Source organism: Piliocolobus tephrosceles, chromosome 1 (assembly GCF_002776525.5).
Source record: "Piliocolobus tephrosceles isolate RC106 chromosome 1, ASM277652v3, whole genome shotgun sequence".
Lineage (NCBI taxonomy): Eukaryota > Metazoa > Chordata > Mammalia > Primates > Cercopithecidae > Piliocolobus > Piliocolobus tephrosceles.
Genome location: NC_045434.1, coordinates 37,394,813 through 37,410,982, shown reverse-complemented (window position 1 = coordinate 37,410,982; position 16,170 = coordinate 37,394,813). Strand labels below are relative to the sequence as shown.

At 38.5% G+C, this 16,170-nt stretch overlaps 1 protein-coding gene across 1 annotated transcript in view; it reads right to left on the bottom strand.

The window, feature by feature from the left end:
* XPR1 (xenotropic and polytropic retrovirus receptor 1) overlaps nt 1–16,170 on the bottom strand; it is a 260,416-nt gene that overhangs the window by 60,499 nt on the left and 183,747 nt on the right. The window lies entirely within an intron of this gene.

The following is a 16,170-nucleotide window of genomic DNA, read 5'->3' as shown; positions in this document are numbered from 1 at the left end:
TATCTATCTATCTATCTATCTATCTATCTATCTATCTATCTATCTATTTTTTGAGACAGAATCTTACTCTGTCACCAGGCTGGAGTGCAGTGGCACGATCTTGGCTCACTCTCTGACTCCCTGGTTCAAACGATCCTCCTGCCTCAGTCTCCCTAGTAGCAGGGATTACAGGCACGCGCCACCATGCCCAGGTAATTTTTGTATTTTTAGTATAGACAGGATTTCACCACGTTGGCCAGGATGGTCTCGATCTCCTGATCTTGTGATTCACCCACCTCGGCCTCCCAAAGTGTTGGGATTACAGGCATGAACCACTGTGCCCGGCCAAACCTAGATTATTTTAAGAGCCTTATAAAGTTGCCTGTGGGTTCTTTCTCATCTTTATTTGATTCCGCAGACTGTCACTAGAGTAACTTCCCTAAAATTTGACTTTCAGCATGTCATCCCACTGTTCCATTAGTTTTTTAGATTATAGAGAATCATGGTGAAATGGCTTAAAATCATGTGATCGGTTCTGTCAGCTGAGGATCTGGCATGACAAAACCTCTTTGGCTTCATTTACTCCATTATTAAACTGGATACAGTAATACCTACCTCACAGAGTTGCCATGAAAATGAAAAGGAACAGTACACATGAAAGTAGTGTGAAAATGTAAATGTCATATAAATGACAATAGTTAATATTTATGGAATGCTTACTATGTGCTAATAAGCACTGTTCTCAGTATTTTTACATAGAATAATTGGTAATTCATTTAACCATCACAATGGCTCTTTGAGTTAAAAACCATGATCTCTATTTGATTAGGAAATTAGAGCACAGAGAGGTTAAGTCATTTGCTTAGTTACCGAGCTAAGCCAGGATTTGAACCCAGTTTTGCTCCAAAGCTCATACTCTTTTTTTTTTTTTTTTTTAAGATGGAGTCTCGCTCTGCCGCCCAGGCTGGAGTGCAGTGGTGCAATCTCAGCTCACTGCAAGCTCCACGTCCCGGGTTCACGCCATTCTCCTGCCTCAGCCTCCTGACTAGCTGGGACTACTGGTGCCCGCAGCCGCACCCAGCTAATTTTTTGTATTTTTAGTAGAGATGGGGTTTCACCGTGGTCTCGATCTCCTGACCTCGTGATCTGCCCTCCTCGTCCTCCCAAAGTGCTGGGATTACAGATGTGAGCCACTGCGCCTGGCCCAAAGCTCATACTCCTAAGCACTACATTCTGTTGCCCATATGTCCATACAAATGTTCAATATCATCATTATTCTATGGCTCACCAGTAATTATAATGTTCAAATACTTTAGATCCCTTAGCCTCACGATTCAAATTCTTCATAATCACCAACTCACTTTTCCCAAACTTATCTCGCAGCACCCCTAAAACATTAATTCTTGACTCTTGATGAATTTTACTATCCTTTTAATAAGTTTGCTTTTCACATTTCCTTATATTGTTCCCTGTACTTAAAATGGCCTTGTTCTTTCTTTCCACTAATTCAAATTCTACTTACTATTTAAGAGCCAGATCCTTATCTGTTCATAAATTCACTGAATCAACGTATTTGGTTTTGAGCCCACTGTATGAGAAACATTTCCATTTGGCCTAATGATTTTCCAAATAACTATAAAATTTATTGACAGTACTGCTCATTTGGAATTTAATATACAAGTTTTGCTTTGTTTTGTTTTTTGAGATGGAGTCTTGCTCTATCGCTCAGACTGGAGTGCAGTGGTGTGATCTTGGCTCACTGCAACCTCTGCCTCCCGCATTCAAATGATTTTCCTGCCTCAGCCTCCCAAGTGGCTGGAATTACAGGTGCACGACACCACACCCGGCTAATTTTTTGTATTTATAGTAGAGATGGGGTTTTATCATGTCGGCCAGGGTGGTCTCCAACTCCTGACCTCAGGTGATCGGCCCTCTTCGGCCTCCCAAAGTGCTGGGATTACAGGTGTGAGCCACTGTGCCCAGCCTGTATACTAATTTATATACTTAATTAAATAACCATTTATTGCTTATCTTTGTATTCTCTGCAGTATATAGAAGATTTAATAATTTTAAAATAACAGGGTAGAGAAAGCCTTTGCTTTGGAATCAAGTACTACAGACCAGATTTCAAATCCTAGCTATGCCAATTTATTTATTTTTTTAAGTCTCTGTTTCTTTGTTGATCAATGGGCATAATATCTATTCTCATAACTTTATTAAGAAGATTAAATGTGAACAACATATATCAAAGGCCTAGAATAATGTTTGGCTCATTATGAGTATTCAGTATATATTAGTTTCTTTTTCCTTTTACTTGAGGAAACTTTATTCCTTCATTTGACAAGTATTGATTAGGTGCCTATTATACGTGACACCATTCTAAGAGGTAGCGATTCAGTGATGAACAACAGACAAAATACATATCTTCAGGAAGTTTCTCTTCTGCATAAAGTCAGATAAGGGATTTGAAGGAAAAATAGAGTAAGGAGATAAATAATGATGTTAGGTGTTATTTTAGGTAGGGTTGGTCAGGGAAGACTCTCAGGAGATGACATTTAAGGAGATGACCTTAAGGAAATACAGAACAAAGCACTGGAATGTTTGGGGGAAGATGGCTCCATGTAGAGAAGGAAGTACAAAGGGCCTTAAGACAGACTGCTCTAGGAAGAAAGTCAGGTTGCTATGATTGGAATAAACAAAGGTATAGTGGTAAAGAACTGGCCAGCGGCAGATCAGACAGAGCTCTGCCCTACTTTGTCAAGACTTAAGCTTTTACTCTTATGTACAAGCCTGTAGAAGGTTTTGTACATACATGGCATGACCTCATGAATTATTTTAAAGGGCTACTCTAGTTGTTATGTGAACAGACTACAAGGGAACAAGTACAAAGGCAAGATTAGTTAGGAACTTACAAATGGAAAACGATACATAGTTTTACATCCTGAATCCTAAGCAAAGGCCACAGATACATTACAACAGTCAGGAAACAAAAATAACACAAATCCCAAAGAATCCACAATAAAACTACTAGAGTTAGTAAATTCATCACAGTTGTAGTTCAACACACAAAATTCAGTTGTGTTCACATACATCAGCAATGAGCAATCTGAAAATGAAATTAAGAAAATAATTCTGGCCAGGCGCAGTGGCTCAAGCCTGTAATCCCAGCACTTTGGGAGGCCGAGACGGGTGGATCACGAGATCAGGAGATTGAGACCATCTTGGCAAACACGGTGAAACCCCGTCTCTGCTAAAAAAAAAAAAAAAAATACAAAAAACTAGCCGGGCGAGGTGGCGGGCGCCTATAGTCCCAGCTACTCGGGAGGCTGAGAGAATGGCGTAAACCCGGGAGGCGGAGCTTGCAGTGAGCTGAGATCCAGCCACTGCACTCCAGCCTGGGCGACACAGCGAGACTCCAACTCAAAAAAAAAAAAAAGAAAAGAAAAGAAAAGAAAAGAAAAGAAAAGAATTCTAACTACAATAGCAACTACAATAACATTCAAAAGAACAAAACATCTAGAAATAACTTTAACCAAGTAAGTGAAAGACTTGTATACTACAAACTCAAAACATTGCTCAAAGAAATTAAAGTAGAAAAGAATCCTGTGTTCATGGAAAGATTTAATATTGTTAAGATGGCAATACTACACAAAGCAATCTACAGATTTAATGCAATCCCTACCAAAATTCCAATGGCTTTTTTTTCAGAACTGGAAAAGTCAATCCTTAAATTCATATGGAATTTCAAGAGGTCCCAAATAGCCAAAACAATAATGAAAAAAGAACAAAGTTAGGGACTCATACTTTGTGGTTTTAAAACTTAATACAAAGCTATAGTAATCAAAACATTGTGGCACTGGTATGAAAACAGACATATAGTAGATGAATGGAATAGCACTGAGAATCCAGGGATAAACCTATACATCAATGACTGATTGATTTTCAACATGAGTGCCAACATCATTCAGTGGAAAAGAATATTCTCTTCAACAACAGTCCTGGGACAACTGGATATTCATATGCAAAAAAATGAAGTTGGTCCCTTGTCTCACGTCATATACAAAAATCAATTCAAAACTCATCGATGACTTCAATATAGGAATTCAAACCACAAAATTCTGAAGAAAACATAAGGATAAATCTTCACGACCTTGAATTTGGCCATCGACTCTTAGGTATCACAACAAAAGTACACACAACAAAAGGAAAAATAGATAAATGAGACTTCATCAAAAATTAAAACATCAGTAGACATTATCAAGAAAGTAAAAAAAAGAAAGAAAGGGAGAAATATTTGCAAATCATTTATCTAATAAGGGTCTAGTATCTAGAATACATGAAGAACTCTTATAGCTTAACAATGAAAAGATGAACAACTCAATTAAAATAGGGCAAAGGACTTGGATAAACATTTGTCCAAAAATATATATGTAAATGGCCAATAAGCACATGAAAAGATGCTTAATATGATTAGTCATTAGAGAAATGCAAATGAGAACCACAACAAGATACCACTTCACACCCATTTGGATGGATATAATGAAGAAAATAAAAAATACAGAAAACAAGTGTTGGAAAGGATGTGCAGAAAACAGAATCCTCATAAACTGCTAGTAGGAATGGAAAACGGTAAAGACTGTGAAAAACAGTTTGGTGGCTCCTCAGAATATTAAACAGGTACTAAACAAATCCATGTTTATACATGTTCCTAACAGTACCATTCACAACAGCCAAAAGATAGAAATAACCCAAATGTCCATCAATGAATGAATGGATAAACAAATTGTGATACATACACTAAATGGAATATTACTCAGCCAAAAAAAGAATGAAGTACTGATACATACTACAACATGGATGAACCTTGAAAACATTATGCCAAGTAAAAGAAGCCAAACACAAAATACCACATATTGTATGATGCCGTTTATGGACATACCCAGAATAGGAACATTCATAGAGACAGAAGGCAGATTAATGGTTGCCAGCAGCTGAGGACAGGGAATGGAGAGTGAGGTTTCCTTTTGGGCTGATGAAAATGTCTGGGAACTAGATAGATGTGGCTGTACAACACTGTGAATGTACTTGAATGCCACTGAATTGTTAACTTTAAAATGGTTAATTTTATGTTATGTGAACTTCACCTCAAAAAAAAATAGAAAAAGAAAAAAGTAATAAATATATCTTACGATGTCATTACTAATTCCTATGTTAGGCGCATATATATATGTAATTTTTTTTTTTTTTTTTTTTTTTGAGACAGAGTCTTGCTGTGTCGCCCGGGCTGGAGTGCAATGGCATGATCTTGACTCACTGCACCCTCGGCCTCCTGGGTTCGAGTGATTCTCCTGCCTCAGCTTCCCAAGTACCTGGGATTACAGGCACACACCACCACACCCAGGAAATTTTTTTGTATTTTTAGTAGAGACAAGGTTTTGCCGTGTTGCCTAGGCTGGTCTCCAACTCCTGAGCTCAGGCAATCCACCCGCCTCAGCCTCCCAAAGTGCTAGGATTACAGGCGTGAGCCACCGCGCCTGGCCTAGGTATATATTTTGAACTGTTTTAGTAGTGGTGATGATAGATTTGCTCTAATATGTCAAAATTTTCTAATTCTGTCTAGGTAATATCTGTGGCCATACACAAAAGAAAGTGAAATAGCCTGGTTAGGGTTCAAATATTCATGACCTTAGCAAAAGTAGTATTCTGTTCTACATAGGAAGAAAATTGCCATGAACAGAAAATGTAATCCATATTTATAAAAATCTAAACACATGTTTACCTAAGTTCTACTTGATAACATAGGAACTAGAAAAATCTCTAAGCCTTTCAGCAAATATGATCTGAATAAAATATCCTTGAACTCCACAATTTGTTAGAAAAGCCAGTAAAAACCAAAACAGCAGCAACAACAACAAAAACCCCAAGGACCTTTGTAAAACAGTAAATGCTAAAGATATATTCTTCTGAATGCAAATACTATATTTAAGCTACTGAACTCATTTACTTTCAAAATGATTCAAAAAACAGGGACCAGGCCTGGTGGCTCCTGTAATCCCAGTGTTTTGGGAGGGAAAAGTGGGAGGATCACTGTAGACAAAGAGTTCAAGACCAGCCTAGGCAACATAGTGAGACCCTGTCGCTACAAAAAAGTTAAAAAATTAGCCAGGCATGGTGCTACTGCATGCTTTTATTCCTGGCTACTCAGGAGTCTAAGGCAGGAGGATCACCTGAGCCCAGGAGGTCTAGTCTAGGCTCCAGTGAGCTAGGATGGGGCCACTGCACTTCAGCCTGGGCAATAGAGACAGACCCTGTCTCTGAAGGAAAAAGAGTTTCAAAAAGCAAAAAGCAATTTTAACTGTTAATAGTCAAGTTATTCATCAAAGATCCAAAACTTTCAATTGCAAATAAATCTAAAACCTAAGGGCATATATAAGCAATACAATGAAACCTCTTTCATTTGGCATGATCTCCCTGAAGCAAGCTTTTGTAAATTTACTGGGGATTAAACCACAATAACTCTTGCTAGACAAGATCATCATAAAAATTCCAGGAATCAAAAAACAAATTAGTATCAATTCTTTTTAAGAATAGGTATATCATCTCTCTGATCTGTGAGTCCCAAGAATAAAAGATATATAAGGTCCCATCACAAACTCCCCATGGCTTCATGAATTTTTAACTTAAAAATCAGCTAACATTCATCAAGCATTTATTTTAGGGTAAGCAATGTGCTCAATGTTTTTCAGGCAAAATTTCATTAGTTCTCACTGCAACACTATATATTGGTTTTCCTCAGCAGATACATGAAGAAACTAAGGCTTACTCAAAATAGGTTCCTTGCCCAGGATCACAAGGATTTAATAACCCTACAATCTGGCACCAAAGCCTGCACACTTAACAATGGCGCTAGGTTGTTTACGTAAGCCAAAATGTACCTGTTTAAAAAAAAAAAAATCAAACAAATTTGTTCTAAAACTTACAAAATTACGGTCCTCTCTGTATTAAGCTGCCAAATCACTTTTCTTTAAAGGAACATTAAAAACATTTTAATAAGTAATATATGTGTATAGGAAAATAATCTCAAATATTATAAAGATTATGAGAAGCCTCGTCTCACTCCAGATCTTCTGAAGAAAAACATGTTAACAATTTGTCTATTATCTCTCAAGAACTTCTTGATGCATAGAGAAACACATACTATTTTTTAAAAAACAAATCACCAATTACAACTGGGAGCATGCTATATATGCTATTCCATACCTTTTTTTTCCCACTTATATCCTGGAGTGGAGATTTTCCAGTATCAGTGCACAAAGATCTCACTCATTTTCTAATGTAAACTTTTTGAATCTAAGTGTTACATACACATAGAAAAATGGATAAATCCTAAGTATACAGCATGATGAAGAATGAAGTGTATCAGCACCCAGAACACAGTATACTACAAGCATCCTAGAAGCTCCTGCTCATATTCTTTCCAATTGCTATCCATTCCCCAAGGGTAAACTCCTGATTCTTGCCTGTTTTTTGAACTCCATGTAAATGGAATAATGTAATATGTACTCTTTGTGTCTGGCTTGTTTTGTTCAACATTTGTTACAGCTATCATGTTCTTGTATGTAGTTCCAGTTTGTTATTCTCATTACTTACAGTTATGTGAGCCTATTGCTCCTAGACTACAAACCTATCCACCATGTTACTGTACTGAATACTGTAGGCAATTGTAACACAATGGTAGTATTTGTGTCTCTAAACATATCTAAACATAGAAAAGACACAGTAAAAATACAGTATAAAAGATAAAAAAATGGTACACCTGTATAGGGTACTTAGAATGAACGGAGCTATAGGACTGGAAGTTGCTCTGGGTGAGTCAGTGAGTGAGTGGCGAGTAAATGTGAAGACCTAGGACATTAATCTATACTACTGTGGACTTTATATACACTGCACACACAGGCTACACTGAATTTAAAAAAAATTTTTTTTCTTTCTTCAATAATAAATTAACCTCAGCTCACTGTAACTTTTTAACTTTATAAACTTAAAAAATTTTTAAGCCTTTTAACTTTCTGTAATAATACCTAGCCTAAAACATGGACACACTGTATAACAAAACAGACATATTTTTTCTTTATATACTTATTCTATAAACTTTTTTCTACTTTTACATTTTTATTTTTACTTTTTAAACTTTGTTAAAAACTAAGACATTAACACACATATTAACCTAGGCCTACACAGGATCAGAATCACCAATATCACTGTCTTCCAACTCCACATTTTGTCCCACTGGAAGGTCTTCAGGGGCAATAACACACAGGGAGCTGTCATCTCCTATTCTACTAATGCCTTCTTCTGGAACACCTCCTGAAGGACCTGCCTGAGGTTGTTTTACAGTTAACTCTTTTATTAATACAAATATACAAGAAAAAAACAAACAACCCCATCAAAAAGTGGGGAAAGGATATGAACAGACATTTCTCAAAAGAAGACATTCATACAGCCAACAGACACAGGAAAAAATGCTCATCATCACTGGCCATCAGAGAAATGCAAATCAAAACCACAATGAGATACCATCTCACACCAGTTAGAATGGCAATCATTAAAAAATCAGGAAACAACAGGTGTTGGAGAGGATGTGGAGAAATAGGAACACTTTTACACTGTTGGTGGGATTGTAAACTAGTTCAACCATTATGGAAAACAGTATGGCAATTCCTCAAGGATCTAGAACTAGATGTACCATATGACCCAGCCATCCCACTACTGGGTATATACCCAAAGGATTATAAATTATGCTACTACAAAGACACATGCACACGTATGTTTATTGCGGCACTATTCACAATAGCAAAGACTTGGAATCAACCCAAATGTCCATCTGTGACAGACTGGATTAAGAAAATTGGCACATATACACCATGGAATACTATGCAGCCATAAAAATGGATGAGTTTGCGTCCTTTGTAGGGACATGGATGCAGCTGGAAACCATCATTCTTAGCAAACTATCACAAGAAGAGAAAACCAAACACCGCATGTTCTCACTCATAGGTGGGAACTGAACAATGAGCTCACTTGGACTCGGGAAGGGGAACATCACACACTGGGGCCTATCATGGGGAGGGGGGAGGGGGGAGGGATTGCATTGGGGAGTTATATCTGATATCAATGATGAATTGATGGGTGCTGACGAGTTGATGGGTGCAGCACACCAACATGGCACAAGTATACATATGTAACAAACCTGCACGTTATGCACATGTACCCTAGAACTTAAAGTATAATTAAAAAAAAAAAAAAAGTAGGAGGAGTTCACTCTAAAATAATAAAAAGTATAGTATAGTATATACATAAATCAGTAATATTTATTATGATCAAGTATTATGCACATTAATTTTAAGTGCTAAACTTCTATGTGGCTGGCAGTGCAATAGGTTTGTTTACACCAACATTGCCACAAGCATGTGAGTAATGTGTTATGCTATGATAGCTATGATTCTTATTCCATTATGCAATAGGAATTTTTCATCTCCATTATAATCTTATGGGACTACCTTCATATGTGCAGTCTGCTGCTGACCAAGACATTGTTACATCGTGCATGACTGGATACTATTACAAACAATATTACTTAAGTGTTCTCATACATGTCTTTTGGTGGACATATGTAAGCATTTCTATTAGAACTGGGTCATAGGTTAGTACAGGGGTTTCCAATCTCCAGGCCATGGACCAGTACTGGTCCGTGCTCTGTCAGGAACCAGGCCACACAGCAGGAGGTGAGCGGCTGGTGACAGCATTACCACCTGAGCTCCGCCTCCTGTTAGATAATCGGCATTAGATTCCCATAGGAGCATGAACCCTATTGTCAGCTGCGCATGGGAGGGCTCTCTACTAATGACTGATGATCGGAGGTGGAAGGGTTTCATCTTGAAACCATTCCCCCTGCTACCCGCCGGCCCAGTGAAAAAATTGTCTTCCACAAAACCGATTCCTGTTGCCAAAAACTTCTCCAAAGTGCTGTGTCCATTTTCACTCCCACCACTACCTCGTTCATTTCATTATCTCAATGGTATTCCACTAGAGGTAATATAATTTAAAGAGCTATCAATTTATGAATATGTGGGTGGTTTCTAGGATTTTTCTACTGTAAACAAAATGACAATGACTATCCTCCTGGCATACATGTCTTTGCAACCACGTGCAAGTATGTCTGTAGGATAAATTTCTAGAAACAAAACTGCTTAATCAACGTAATTAGGCTTAAAATTTTTACACACACTGCCAAATTATCCTCCAAAGAGATAGCAACAATGAGTACTCTTACCACTAGTGTACCAGTGCCTATTTCACGCCTTATACTCACTGTAAATGATCAAACCAGTAAGTGAAATATGGTATACTGTTATTGTACCAAATTAAGTTATACATGTTAGTAGGAACCTGCAAAAGAAACAAGTTTGAAAAAAAATCTAAATAGTCAACTTTTCATCTTCATGAAATTAAAATCTGAAATTTTCAATGTGATTTTCAGAGAAATTATTAAACACTAGGTCACGTCCCCTTGAAAAATCACAGCAATTATGCACATTTTTTTTAATGTGAGTGTCTGAAAAAAAGAATCATGCTTGTACATGCATACTACAACTGTGTTTCTCTTTGACTCTCAACACTGTTATCTCTCAAGCACCCGCTGGGAGATAAAAAAGGATAGACAGCTGGCTTTAACTATATTTACCCTCCCCACTACGACACACACAAAGATCAAACAAAGAAGGGTTCTGAGGCGAGACAACATAATGCATAACACTAAATGCATATACCGCACACATAAAAAACAAATCAGAATGTCTTACAAAAACATAGTCTGTACATACTAAAGAAAAAACCTCAAATTGTAAAACTTTCAATTAATTCACACAAAAAGAATGGAAAAATTTATTTTTTTCTTATGTCTTTTTTTAATGATAATACCACCATGCTCATCTTGAAAATTAAACAAACAAACAAAAAATTCCACCTACAAATGACTAAGGCATTTTCTACAGAAAAAACATTCCCCACCATCTACACCTTCTATTGACATAGCACTTTGCAACTACAAACATGTTTTACTTACACGTCTTATCTGATCCCTATGAGCTGGCCTCAAGCTATATTTTCACCCTTCTCATCTAATATTCCCCACTCTGGCCCATTTATCACTTCTCTCCTTCATAAGTCACTCCCTCCTTCTACACTCCATCCCCACCCCAGGCCAACTAAATCTCTTTGCTCATCTGTCTCCTTCTCTTGAAATGGCTTTCATTCCACCATTGTCTAGCATAAACGTCATCTCTCCCATGAAGTCTTCCCTGATGCTCTCATTTAAAAGTAATCACTTGCCTCTTTGAACTGCTTAGAATATTTAACACCTCCTATCTTGCAGTATATTGCTTTAATATATGCCTTAATCTCCCTGGCATAATACATTCCATAATGAAAGGGATTCTCTTACTTAAGACTTGTGGGCATCAAGCATAACCCTTAGATACATAAAATTTACTTGTTGAATGAATGAATGAACTCTAAAGAAACCTGCAAATTTAAGGTGTTAAACTCATTTAACAGATGAGGGAACTGTTTCAGGGAAATTAAATGATGTCCTTAAAACCAAAACAACTAACAGTGGGGCTGAAACTGAAACCCAGGCAGATCTTTTGTTCCTTCCACTACAGCTAGCTTGGTAACATAGATCTGAGTTTTTTAATTGTATTATTTTCATGTATTCTACACAAGTAGACTGTATTCACTTAAGGAGATAGAGCCAGATTAAAATATGATCATAAATTATAGCAATACTACATCATAAACTCAGGGTTGACAATAACTATTAGAGTTGATTTTTAGTAATTGGTAGGAACAACTCTAACAATACAAATGAAAACACACTGTTAATAGGTAAAATGCATATGTTCTCTAAAAGCCATTACAATGCAGGTTACCATTTCATAATATACAATTGATAGTCTTAAGCAGAATGTTTATGAGGAATAATTAGTTCAGTAAATTATCTCTTCAATATCTGCTATAAACCTTGACAATGTGTGGGGAACTTAAAATGCAACAATACATAGTCCCTGCAATCAAGAACAGTAAGTATGACAGTGACATAAAGCTTCCTTATTTGGGCATTATTATGATTACTAAAACTCTGAAATGGAATATTATGGATATTCAAATAATAACATCTATTTCTAAATCATACAGGTTGATGCAAAAGTAATTGCCGTTTTTTCCATTAAAAGTAATGGCAACTTTTGCACCAATCTAATATTTCTTTGCAGACTTCAATGAACAAAATTTAGGCCTTTATTAATGATTCAGTTATTATGAGCCCAATTACATAGACCCTTAGATATACCAAGGTTATCTGCCCTTAACAGTCCTTGACTATAAGAGGGTTTGAGATTTGTGTCTGTTTTTCTGCTGTTTGTGCATGTGTTTTCTGAATATCATTTAATTTCATCTTTCTCTTTCTCTTCCAGCCATTCAAACTTCCCCAATACTTTTCGAGCCCCTACTATGGTCTAAGCAGTGTTCTAGGTGCTAGAGATACAGGAGAGACAAAAAAGCCCAGGCATCAAGAAAATTTATATTGCAGTGGGAAAACAGATCACAAGAAATATAAATATATAATGTCAGGTAAGTATATGTACTCAGAAGAAAACTAACGTAGGCTAAAGGGACAGAATAGATTACTTTAGGGTTGGGTGATCAGGGAACACCCTACTAAGAATATAGCATTTGAATACAGACCTATATGAAGTGATGAAATAAGCTAGATAGACATATTGGGGAAGAGCTCTTTCGGCAATTGCAAAGGCTCTTAGATTACAGTGAGCTTGATGCATCCAAGAAATACTAGCACAAGTGTGGCTGCAAATAAAGTGAAGCTGAGTGTGGGGGAAGATGACAGAATATAATATCGGAAAGGCCCACAGAGATGAGATCCTGTAGGTTCTTGTAGGCAACGGTAAGGAGTTCGAATTTTATTTTAAGAGTAGCCATGAATGAATTTTGAATAGGAGAGTGACATGATCTAACTTCCATTGGGGGACGGGGGGAAAGACACTAGTGGCTATAAGGAGGCAAGAGTAGATGCAAGGAGACCTGAGTCCAGAAGCCTGCTATATACTAAACAAGAAATGGCTGCTGGCCAGGTGCAGCAGCTCATGCCTGTAACCCCAGCACTTTGGGAGGCTGAGGTGGGTGGATAACAAGGTCAGGAGTTCAAGACCAGTGGCCAAAATAGTGAAACCCCATCTCTACTAAAAATACAAAAAATTAGGCAGGTGTGGTGGTGTGTGCCTGTAATCCCAGTTATTCAGGATGCTGAGGCAGAAGAATCACGTGAACCCAGGAGGCGGAGGTTGCAGTGAGCCGAGATCGGACCATTGCATCCCAGCCCGGGCGACAGTGCGAGACTTCATGTCAAAAAAAAAAAAAAAAGAAAGAAATGGCTGCTTAGACAAGAGTAGCACTAGCCAAGGTGGTGAAAAGTAAACACATTTAGAACATATTTTGAAGACAGACCAACAAGATTTGCTGATGGACTAAAGATTAAATATGAAGGAAAAGAGAAACTAAAAGATTTTGGACTGGGAAATGGATGAAAGGTGATGCCAGACAGAAGAGCATATTTGGGGGTAGAAATCAAGGGATCTTTTATCTGTGTAAGTTTGAGATATCTACTAGACAAATCCAACCAGCCAAGTAGACATCTTTCAGAAGAGAAAACATATATTTGGGAGGCATTAGCATATAGACAGTATTTATAGCAACAGGCTTGAATAAGATTGCCTAGATAGGAAACAAATATAGACAGAGGAGATTGAAGGATTCAACCCAGCACTATACCCCAACATTTTGATGTCACAAAGAAAAGTATAGCTAGCAAAGGAGATTGGGAACAAACTGCCAGTAAAATTTAACAGGAAAACCAGCAGAGTGTGGTTTCACCAGAAAAACAATCAAACAGTGTGTTTCAAGAAGTGGTGACTGATTATGTCAAATGCTACTGTGGGGTGTGTCAAATTCTTTGGGGAGATTTAGTTAAGATTATGCTTCCTTTGCTGTTCTATCATTTCTTGATGTTGGGAGTGCAGCTGCTCCTAGGAATCCTTTCTACCTCTTTCTAATTGTTTTTACTACTATAATAGGAAATTATACAACCAAGCTTCTTAACACTATAAGCAAAGTAATTTTAAATACATCTTGAAAATGATGTGAGATGGTCTCCAATAAGCAAAGTGAAAGAGCTTTGTGAACGAATTTGGTAACATTATTTATCCTCATCTATGATCAAGAGAGCCAAGGTTTTTGATAAACTCTAAAAAATTATATGGAAGTTATATACAGAAACTAGAGTCGGAGGGCAGAGCAAGATGGCCGAATAGGAACAGCTCCAGTCTCCAACTCCCGGCGCGAGCAACACAGAAGACCGGTGATTTCTGCAGTTTCTACTGAGGTACTGGGGTCATCTCACTCGGGAGTGCCGGACAATTGGTGCTGGTCAGCTGCTGCAGCCCGACCAGTGAGAGCTGAAGCAGGGTGAGGCATTGCCTCACCTGGGAAGTGCAAGGGGGAAGGGAATCCCTTTTCCTAGCCAGGCGAACTGAGACACACAACACCTGGAAAATCGGACAATTCCCACCCCAATACTGCGCTTTAAGAAAACGGGCACACCAGGAGATTATACCCACACCTGGCCGGGAGGGTCCCACAGCCACGGAGCCTCCCTCATTGCTAGCACAGCAGTCTGTGATCTAACCGCAAGGCAGGAGCGAGGCTGGGGGAGGGGCGCCCGCCATTCCTGAGGCTTAAGTAGGTAAACAAAGCTGCTGGGAAGCTTGAACTGGATGGATCTCACAGCAGCTCAAGGAAACCTGCCTGTCTCTGTAGACTCCACCTCTGGGGACAGGGCACAGCTAAAAAACAACAGGGGAAGCAGCAGAGGCCTGTGCAGACCCGAACGACTCTGTCTGACAGCTTTGAAGAGAGCAGTGGATCTCGCAACACGGAGGTTGAGATCTGAGAAAGGACAGACTGCCTGCTCAAGTGGGTCCCTGACCCCTGAGTAGCCTAACTGGGAGACATCCCCCACTAGGGCAGTCTGACACCCCACACCTCACAGGGTGGAGTACACCCCTGAGAGGAAGCTTCCAAAGTAAGAATCAGACAGGTACACTCGCTGTTCAGCAATATTCTATCTTCTGCAACCTCTGCTGCTGATACCCAGGCAAACAGGGTCTGGAGTGACCCTCAAGCAATCTCCAACAGACCTACAGTTGAGGGTCCTGACTATTAGAAGGAAAAATACCAAACAGGAAGAACACCTATACCAAAACCCCATCAGTACGTCACCATCATCAAAGACCAGAGGCAGATAAATCCACAAAGATGGGGAAGAAGCAGGGCAGAAAAGCTGGAAATTCAAAAAATAAGAGCGCATCTCCCCCTGCAAAGAAGCACAGCTCATCGCCAGCAACGGATCAAAGCTGGTCAGAGAATGATTTTGATGAGATGAGAGAAGAAGGCTTCAGTCCATCAAACTTCTCAGAGCTAAAGGAGGAATTACGTACCCAGCGCAAAGAAACTAAAAATCTTGAAAAAAGAGTGGAAGAATTGATAGCTAGAATAATTAATGCAGAGGTGGTCATAAATGAAATGACAGAGATGAAAACCATGACATGAGAAATACGTGACAAATCCACAAGCTTCAGTAACCGACTTGATCAACTGGAAGAAAGAGTATCAGCGATTGAGGATCAAATGAATGAAATGAAGTGAGAAGAGAAACCAAAAGAAAAAAGAAGAAAAAGAAATGAGCAAAGCCTGCAAGAAGTATGGGATTATGTAAAAAGACCAAATCTACGTCTGACTGGGGTGCCTGAAAGTGAGGGGGAAAATGGAACCAAGTTGGAAACCACTCTTCAGGATATCATCCAGGAGAACTTCCCCAACCTAGTAGGGCAGGCCAACATTCAAATTCAGGAAATACAGAGAACACCACAAAGATACTCCTCGAGAAGAGCAACTCCAAGACACATAATTGCCAGATTCACCAAAGTTGAAATGAAGGAAAAAATCTTAAGGGCAGCCAGAGAGAAAGGTCGGGTTACCCACAAAGGGAAGCCCATCAGA